This window comes from Cimex lectularius, unplaced genomic scaffold (genome assembly GCF_000648675.2).
Source record: "Cimex lectularius strain Harlan isolate CLEC.00 unplaced genomic scaffold, Clec_2.1 scaffold5, whole genome shotgun sequence".
Lineage (NCBI taxonomy): Eukaryota > Metazoa > Arthropoda > Insecta > Hemiptera > Cimicidae > Cimex > Cimex lectularius.
Genome location: NW_019392993.1, coordinates 388,158 through 399,146, shown reverse-complemented (window position 1 = coordinate 399,146; position 10,989 = coordinate 388,158).

Below are 10,989 nucleotides of genomic sequence, written 5' to 3'. Positions count from 1 at the left end.
GTGAAGTGTGTACTTATTAAAAACATTGAAAACCTACATTGGTGACCCCGGATTTGGACATGTAAAGTGTATATAAACTTTTAGTTATTAATCGTCAATTAAGTTTTCTTGTCTTCATCTTGGTGAGTTTCTTTTTTTCTTTCCCATCTTTTCTTTCTTCAGCATTCAATTTGACCAGCACGAAACAAAATGGCTAACAACGAAAACGCAATTGATAATCTGGATCAAACTACCGCACAACCCAATTTCGTAGAAAGGGTCAGCGTCAAAATACCTCCATTCTGGGCAAATAAACCAGAAATATGGTTCTACCAGGTGGAAACGCAGTTTGAATTATCTGGCGTAACTCAGGAGCTAACTAAATTTAATTATCTTATAGCCCAATTAGATTTGAAAGTGGTCGAAAATATTTGGGACATCGTTTCGTCAACTGACGAAAACAAATATACATTAGCTAAAAACCGCTTGTTAACAATTTTCAAAGAGAGTGAAGAGAGGAAAAAAAACAGTTAGCGAGCTTGATCTAGGGGATATGAAACCTAGCCAGCTCCTAAGAAAAATGAAAGCCCTTGCAGGCAAAGAAATTTCCGACAAATTGTTACAAACTTTATGGTTAGATAAATTACCCACGCAGATAAGAGGAATTACCTCAATCACGGATGGAGAATTAGAAAAAATGGCCGAAATCAGCGATAAGATATGGGAAATGACCTGTCACAATAACCAAGTCAACGCAGTATCCTCTCATGTCCCTCATGTAGATAGAGATATAAAACAATTGTGAAACAGAAGTACATGAATTAAAAAAACATTCAAGATCTCGTTCTAGATCGCATTCGCGTTACAACCCTGAAGGGAAATATTGTTATGGTCACTTCCGATATGGGACAATGTGTAAGCCGGAAAAATGTACACCACCTTGTAAGTGGAAAAAAGAATGTAAGTCTTCGAATTTAGTGAATCAGACCTATCAAGGAAACCCCGATTGGCAGGCACAGTAACGGCCGAGTGCGCTGCCTGTAATGTCTCATCAGGCCGTCACCATAGACTATTCGTAAAGGATCGCCGCTCAGGCATACAATTTCTTGTGGACAGTGGTGCGGACGTCTCAGTAATTCCAGTTACTAAGCAGAAGACGCCAACTGACTTCAAATTATATGCCGCTAATGGTGCCGAGATACCGACTTATGGTCCCAAATACTTAACATTGATTTAGGATTCCGGCGCAATCAATGTTATTACGGCCTTTCTTTATAGCCAAAACATCAAAGGCAATATTAGGTGCGGATTTTCTCCGTAAGTTTGGATTATTAATAGATTTAAAAAATAAAAAATTAATAGATAATAATACGAAATTAACTGTCGTTGCTTCAGTTGACATACATTTTGCTGAAGACACAGTTTGTTCTATAAAAACAACCAATTCATTTTCTCAGTTATTACAAAGTTATCCAGATCTTACAAAAGCTAATTTAATGCCTTCCAAAGTGACACATAATATTAAACATTATATCTGTACGTCTAGTGGACCCCCTGTTTACTGTAAACCACGTCGACTAGACTCTCAAAAATTAAAAATGAATTCCAATTCCTATTAATCACGGTATACTGAGACCATCTAAATCACAGTGGGCCAGTCCTCTTTTACTTACAATCAGTAAAACGGACAATGGCGCGCATGTGGCGATTATCGGGCCCTCAATGCTCGCACAATACCAGACCGTTATCCAGTGCCTAGAGCTTAAGATGTTAGTGAAATCCTAGAGCATAAAAATATTTTTTCTAAAATAGATTTACACGCTGCCTTTTACCAGATTCCTCTTGCTGAAGAGGATAGACATAAAACAGCAATTATAACTCCATTTGGCCTGTACGAATTCTATGTTATGCCTTTTGGCTTACGAAATGCTCCTAGCACTTTTCAAAGGTTTATTCATAACGTCTTATCTGAACTACCCTACTGTTTCGTTTATATAGATGTATATTTATATATTAATAGCCTCAAATTGTCACCGATCTGGGAACCCAGTTTCGTTCAGAATTATTTATATCACTGACTAAACTTTATGGGTCTAAACTCACCCATACCGTAGCCTATCATCCACAAAGTAATGGTAAAATAGAGCGACTACACCGAACAGCTGAAAGTTGTTTTTGAAAGACTGAATTCGTACGGACTTCGAATCAATATCAGCAAATCTGTTTTTGGAGTGGAAGAGGTGACTTTCTTAGGTTTTCTTATCTCAGGTGATGGTATCCGTCCGGATCCTGATCGCGTCAAGTTGATTGCAAATGTCAAAAGACCGGTCACAGTCAAAGATCTCAGACAATTTCTGGGCTTCATTAATTTTTATCGACGTTTCCTTCCACATGCAGCAGAACAACAAGGCTTACTATATGAATACTTGAAACATGCCAAGAAAAATGACAAGCGTGAAATACATTGGACTGACGAATCTAATGAGCAATTTGAAAGTGCAAAAGAAGCATTGGTAGAAGCTACTCTCCTTACTTGCCCCAGTACAGATTATAGACTCGCTTTATATGTGGATGCTTCTAACTTTGCTGCAGGTGCTGTAATTCAACAATTTGAAAACAATGATTGGAGACCAATCAGTTTCTTTTCAAAGAAATTTTCAGAAACACAACAGCGTTACTCAACGTATGACCGTGAACTCTTAAGTATTTACCTGGCTATAAAGCATTTTAGACATTATTTGGAAGGCAGGAATTTTACAATTTTTACTGACCATGCCCCATTAACTTACGCATTTCAACAAAAGCATGACAATGCTCCAGCCAGACGTCTTCGTCAACTTCAATATATTTCACAATTCATTACAGATTTACAGCATATCTCCGGTAAAAGCAACATAGTAGCAGATCACCTATCACGCATTGAAGAAATTGTTCCTATTGATTACGAAGAGAGAGCATTAGAACAAATGGCAGATACCGAGCTTCAAGAGCTTCGACAGAACCCCTCGACAACATTGAAATTTCAAGAATTTAATACTCCCGGTGGAAAAGCTCTTTGGTGTGATATTTCCAAAAATATTCGCCCGTATATCCCAAATAAATTTCGTTACATAGTATTTCAACATTACCACAATATGGCTCACCCCGGAATAAAAAAAACCTTAAATCTGATACTAGCCAAAATAATTTGGACCAACATTAAAAAGGATATCAAAATGTGGACGAAATCTTGCCTACACTGTCAGGGCAGCAAAGTTACTAAACATAATAAAGCAGCGTTACAACGCTTTCCTGATGACATAGAATGATTCTCGATCATCCACATTGACACAGTGGGACCACTTCCAACGTCTAACGACTACCGCTATTGTTTAACTTGCATTGACCGCTACACTAACTGGATGGAAGTGCTACCATTGCGCAACCAAACCGCTGAATGCATTGCACAAACCTTTTTTGAAGGCTGGATTGCGAGATTCGGAAGCCCGCATCAAATTGTCACCGATCTGGGAACACAGTTTTGGTCAGAATTATTTATATCACTAACTAAACTTTGTAGGTCTAAACTCAGCCATACCGTAGCCTATGATCCACAAAGTAATGGTAAAATAGAGCGACTACACCGAACATTAAAGTCAGCCTTCATGGCTCACAACTCAAAAGATTGGACGACCGTCTTACCTACGGTTTTATTGGGTCTACGATGTTCGTTCAATGATACAGCACAAGCGTCCATTGCAGAACTAGTATATGGTACCCCATTACGTATTCCTGGTGATTTTTTTGAGGAGCCCTACTCTAAACCTAACTCAGATCTTCTAGCCTAGTCAGTCAATTACGCTTTGCATTCAATAATCTTAAACCAAGACAATCAGAGCACTAACAACAGCCGAAAACCTTTATACCAAGGACCTTCACAGCAGTTCTCATGTCTTCGTCCGAGTGGATCGTATACGAGCTTCCTTGGATAGACCATACGAAGGACCTGTCTTGGAAAGGCACCCTAAATTCTTCGTGGTGGAAATTAAAGGGAAGAAGTCTAATGTTTCGATAGATAGGCTTAAACCTGCATATGTATTAGCCGACCCTAAGAATCCACATATTGACCCAGCTGCACTGACAAACACACCATTGGTTGAAGAACCTCCATCATTATCAAGAAGTACAAGATCAGAACGCCAAGTTCGCTTTCCCGGACGCTATACCCAGTTCGTCAGCTGACCTGGCCGCTGAGAGGGGAGTGGTGTGGGGCAACACTGCTCAAGAGCACGTGGCGGCAAAAAAGTAAGTGGCGGTTAGAAGTGCTTTGGCTGTTGTAAAACTTGTAACGTATAAACAAATAAATCGTTTACAACGTGAAGTGCGTACTTATTAAAAACATTGAAAACCTACATGGAATTTAAATATTAAATTAGGATCAAAATCACGCCTAAATATTTTAACTTATTAGTAAGTAATAAAAATTATTTAATTAAGATAGTTTAAAAGAAAATCCACCAAATCACCGGAAAATCAGTAAGTTATGGATCAAAATTTATACAAGGTAAACTGATAATTTTTTACCTCTTTTTGCACTTAATTATCTTCTCTGGCCTCGCGGAATACCTTAAGTATTTTGGCCATCAAGTGATACGAATAAGTGCCAATAAGTGACTAGATTTCATCTTGTCAAAAATAAACCCATTCTTCAACAGGTTTTATGCTGTTCAACGCTGTTGGGGGCATCGAACGATGTCTAACCCGTCTTTTTATCATAATTTATGATTCATGACAGGAGAATGTCCTGGCCGATTCACTGTGGTAAATCCTATATGCTTCAAGTTGTAATGGATGTCAACGTGAGCTACATGCCGTCGAGCATTATCTTGCATTAACACGGAGTTGTCTCCAATAAATGGAGCGAAATGGTCCACAGCTAACAGAAGATATTCCTCGATGTACATTATGGCAAGCAAAGATCCATTCGGTATGATAATTAGTTTGGTACGACATGGGCACCATAACTGACTGTCTTTGAAAAGGACGTGACGCACGCAGGGCACATGAAGCAAATCGTTCTCCACGTCTTCTTACACCTTCCCTTTCATCTGATGGCCACAAACCAGATTTAAAGGGTAAAGCCCCATATTGTTCAATAGTCCACGCGAGATGCTGATTTGCGAATAGTCGCCTTTCCTCGATGCTTCTCTAGTAGTAGAGAACGGAGTCGGGACGTCTAGAGACTAGTTTATTTTCTCACTAAGACTTCTGATTAGCGGTTTAGAGCTCACCCTTACATTATGTACCGTTTGGAGTTGACTATCAAGTTAAATAACCATCTCGTAATGCGTAAGAGCAATAAAATGATCGTCTCTAGACGTCGTACATCACTGTCCACCACTACCTTTCTCTTCGATCGAGACTTCTGGTGGCTCTAAACTGCTGTAGAACATTGTGGATGGTAGAGCTTGGCATTCCCACGACTTGAGCTAGGTAACGCCCGCTTTATTATTGTTAAATCAACGAAATCGATTTAAAAAAAAAGACAAGTTGGCTTTGAAGGATGAAATTGAACTAATATTCTTAGTTTTTAATCTATAGATTGTAAAAGAATTAGTAACTTTCTATAAAGGTAAACAAGACGTTATAAATATCGTGTTTACGCTTTAAGTCAATTAAAAATTTTTATATCTAGTTATTATTGAAAATAAACATTTTTTTTGTTTTTATTTCGAAGTTTCTTATAATTTCCAGTGCGCTTCAGGAATCTGACAAAATGCTCTTTTCCAACGTTGAGCTTAGTTCTCGAAAGTACTGCAACACTTTTAGAATAGCCACTAGTTCTGCTGAGTACATAGCCATTTTTGAGGGTTTTGAATTTTTTTTCCAAGCTGTTCATAAAAAGCTATCAAGTCTGTCTCCCTGCACCAGAACAAATAGTGAACTTTGAAATAAACATAGGTATTATGTCATTCAGTCATTGAGGACTTGTGGTTGAGTCGTTAGGGCGTCTGATTCTCGTATTTGTTATTTTAGTTGTTCAGGGTTCAACTTTGCATAATAGATTGTATACTATATTATATTATAATTATTAGGGGAAAAAATGCAGACCGCTCCTGCATCTATTGTCACCTAAAAACAGTTGGACATTAGGCTCTATTGTATGACAGTAATTACTTTACTCTTTGCTTTAATTGTTATTTAGCTTGTATAATTTTTATATATGCCTCTGATTTTTCATTAGTTTGCATTAGAAACTTTTGACCATCCAGGTTTATCTTAAATTAGAATCACTTTATCATGGAAAATTTGTACTCAAAAACCATTAATTATGCTTCAAATGGTTTCAATTAATAATATGGGTTGTTTGTTTACTTTATTTGTTTTCTAAAAAGAAATTACAATTATTTAGGCTTTTTTAAATGTTTATACATACCTTTTTCTCATAGGAACTTCTAGCTCGGAATGTAAGTGAAAAAATTGGAGAAAACTTTAAAACAGAATTTGATGTTGGGCAGTCTTCATTTCTGACAGCTGAACTACAATTAAAAATAAAAATAAATTTTATTCAATAATATTTTGTTTGTCATTTTGTTTTTGCAGGTCGAATGCAGGGACAAGTCTCGACTGGGGAAAGGCTATTGCCAAAGTGAAATACTGAAAGCCTTTTTATTACGGTTCCGTAGAGCGGTAAGAGCAATAAAACGATCGTCCCAAGGCATCGTACAACAGGGTCGACAATTACCTTCATTTTGATAGAGAATTCCGTTACGTCTTCCGTTGGCAAAAAAAAAAAATCAAATTATTGTTTCATCAAAGAAAACAATTTAAAAAACCAATTAACTCTCTCAACAAGTTGGCTCTGGAAATAATGAAATTGAACTGATTTTCTTTGTTTTTAAACTAGAGTGTAAAAAGACTATCGTTCTTTAAAAGTAAACATGAAGTCATTAATGTTGTTTTTACGTTTTAGTTAACCATTTATCTTATTACCTAGTAGTTAATTTATCTTATTTAGTAGTTTCAGAAAATAAACAAATAAATACAAGTGTGTTGTGTCTGTCTTTCTTGTCTCGAAATTGCGCGACCGCTTTTTTAGATCTTTACCGTACTTACATAAGTTGACAGACCCAATTACTTAGAAAAAGGAACAGCTACCGAACTTATACAAGTTTCGAACTATACATAGTTGCAAAATGATTTACAATAAATATTATTTTAGTGAGCTGAGTAAACAAGACTTTTTCCGTCAACTGTACATCTCCTGAAAATGGCTGCTGTCTTTAAGCAGTCGATGCAGCTAGCTAGTGGAATATTTTAAGTTGTAAAGTTTTAGATTTCCTGTAAATAAACTATACATTCTCGATGTATTCATTGTATTAATTTATCGGATTTTTGCTAACATTTTGTTAGCAACTATGCTAAATCGTTAAGTATTGCAAGGTCTGAGTTTCGTTGTGCACTTATCAGTAGGTTCATTGTCCTGTTAACTTTGACCCGTCTGTGTATTCGTAATATTTTCTTCAAATTAGGCTCGCTGAAAATGGATTTTATAACCGGGTATGTTTTTCTTCAACCCCAAGTTGGTTACCTGTTTTTTCCCCATTATGTTACATTATCTTTTCATAACATATTCTTTAGTCTGGGGTTAGGCTACACCTTAATCTATAATTAATTAATCTTTATGTAAGGTATTGGTTGAAATGAAAAAGCCAGTGTCGGACCATCGTATAATGTATTTAATAAGTAAAACGAAGAATATCTTCACTAAAGTTCTCCGTGGCCATTCCATTTGTCGCCGAGAATCGAATCCTGATTACATGACATTTGAAAAATAGCAAAAAGGAGGAGAAAAAGTGTAGATTTGTCATTCTTGTGTGTCGTGTTGAAGTGCCACTGAACAACATGACACATAAGAATGACACATCTACACGGAAAACATACATTTTGAGCCCTGAAGATGATCTCAATAAAGATCCAAACGTTGGCACGATAAAGAAAATGTTTTTCTAAAACGTACGTCACACCAGACCGCATCTCACGATCTACGAATAATCATTAACTAATGATTAACGGTCACTAAACACTACACTTTCTTCTATATTTATATTTCTCATTTTTCTACGTCCGCTGAACTGTCTGCCGTTCTGTCGTGTCTGGTTGCTGCCGCTCGTTTTGCCGCCTTGTCCGTATTTTCATGTAATTTTATTGTGGGGTGTAACGTGTATAAAAAAAGCGAGTTTTATCAACCTGTGTTCGTAAGGTATTATATTGACTATTTCATCAGCAGTGCAACATCATGTTTTTCGCCGTGGTACCAACGCTTTTATTCGAAATGTTTGGGAACAGCCCCGGCATGTTTTTCTCCTTCACTGTGAAATAATAATCCTTACAATTCAATAATTTGCCATGGTATAACAAAAAATCTACGGATTACATATTTGAAGTTGGTAACTAATAGAGAGGTTACCCAATCGTATTATTTGAGCAAAAGCAATTGTGCTGCTTTTATACCGTTGAATGTTGTAGGAGGGCGGACGTCTGTCTGTATCACGTTTGCATGGGAAAAGAAAACGTAACATGTTCGTTTCGGACGTGACACACCGTGGCGCACGTTTGTATGCGTGCTTGAGTTTGGAGTGGATTTGCTTTTTCTTTCCGCTATTTGTCGCAGATCGTCGCACGATATCGGATTTTTGCCGATCCGTCAGTTGTCCTTCGGGGATTTCGATACTGGCGTTTATTTTTTTTTATTTTTTTTACAGAGCCTTTCGATACTCCTTTTTGATATGCTTTTCCCAAAATCGATGAGTTCCGGCAATATGTTTTATCGGTAAATGTGTTAGATAAAAGATACTTCTTCCTGGCGAAGACAGCTGTCCTTTTGGGGGTAGAGGTCGTCGATTTTTTTCTACACGAGATTTCTATAAACGCTACATACGGTTAAGTTGATTTTAACATGTCTATTAAAGTTGTGGTTTACAGAGGATAGAAGTAAAAAACAAAATGAATCGACTTTTATAGTAATAGTAATAATAACAGCACTTCAAAAAAAAAAAAAAAAATCTCGAAGCATTATATTTTTAAAAAGTAATTTTCAACAAGGCCTTCCGGAGGTCGAGTTCGATACATAAACCACATAGTTAAAAAAGTAAAATTGAAAATCTATAAATAATAAGACAATAAAATTTCACAAATACAAAAATAATATTGTCTTTTTTGTTGCTACTAAAGAAATGTTATTATTATTATGTTTAATATCTTTCAATTAATTAAAGTTTTTAGTTGAGATAAAAAAGTCAGTGTCACGAGCGGGATTCGAACCCACGACCTTCGGCTAGATACGCCGCTACTCTACCACTTGAGCTATCGTGATTTCGTTCCTCTCGGACACTAACTTCCCATTTCAACCCCACCTTTTAAATTTTCCCTCCTTTTTGCCATTTTTCAAACGTCGTATAATCTATTTGATTCTCGGCGACAAATGAAATGGCCACGGAGATCTTTAGTGAAGTGTAGTTCATTTTAACTTACTAAATTTACTAGTTTTCGTGGTTTTATCACAACTAAAACTTTAATTAATTGAAAGATATTAATTGGTCCAGCGGAGGGAAAGGAGGGAAAATTCAAACCGAGGAACCGCACCTTCTCCACGTACCTCACAGGTGTGCCCCTCAGGCCGAGTTGAAGGGGGCTATGGGCCCTCCTCAATCTGCAGAAGTGAACACACACCGTTTTCGAAGTGGAAAAGGTAAACCCGGTTTCCTCGGCTACATCGTTTATCGCCGTCTGCATCCTACCGCCGACCTCCGCCAGCTCCGAATGGTAGAAGCAGAGGTCGTAGACAAAGAGAATTTTCTTTATCTGCGGGGGGACACCGTCAGTGATACCGTTCACCGCCACCAAGAAAAGCGCAACGCTCATCACAGAACCCTGAGGGAACGTGATCCCTGGAGAGCACAGTTCCCAGCCTGACTCGGAACCTACGGTTTTTTGGAAACCCTGGAGGAACCGTGGCAATTTGCCTCTTAGACCGAAATCGTGCCATTTCCGTTGTATCGCGTATCATACGCCTTCTCAAGGTCGAAGAACACGGCCAGAGCGTCTCTCTGTTCAAGAACGTGTCCTGAAGGTCACCCTCGAGAAGACATGCACGATCCACCGCAGAGCGATTCCTACGGAATCCCGCCTGATACTGGTTGTAAAATCCCTTTGTCTCCAGGTGCCAGGTCAGACGACCGTTACCATAGACACCAGGACTTTGCTCAAGCAGGTTGTCAACGAAATCGGTTTGTAACTCATATCCAGGCTTGGGTTCCTACCCTCTTTAAGGATATGTATGATAAGCGCTGCTCGCCAACTGTCGGGGTAAGACCCCGAATCCCATATGTTGATGAACAAGTCCAACAAGCGCCTCTTCTCACCCTGGGGAAGGTGGCGAAGCATCTCATATGGGATACCGTCACACCCGGGGATTGAATTCCGGGCGTGCCTTAACGCGGACTCGAACTTTCTCATCGACAGAGGCTTGTTGTACGCTTCACTGGTGCCGCTGCCGAAATCGATCTCAGTGCGTTCCGTCTCGGTTTTCCTTTGTCGGAAGGTATCGGAATATGCCTCGGAACTAGACACCGCGGCGAAGTGCCGCGCCAGTTCTTCGGCAACTTCCGAGGCTTCCGTCACACTCCCATGATCGGTGGTCAGTATCGGTACCGACGGAGGTTTGGATTGGCCAGAGAGTGCTCTGACCCTGTGCCATATTTCCTTGGCGGAGGTCTGGCAAGTCATTTAAGAGACATACCTCGCCAGGCCATCCTTTTTGGCTTGGGACAAGATACGCCTCTCTCTAAACCTTTCTACTTTAAAATTTGCAAGGTTCTCCTCCGTCGGATGTCTTCTGAAGCGCCGGACTGCTCGCTTCTTCTCCGCATGTGCACGGCCGCAGGCATCGCTCCACCAAGGAACCGGTGACCTACAAGTAGACCCGCCGGTTCTGGGGATGGATCTGCCCGCAGCGCGGTTGATCTCCCG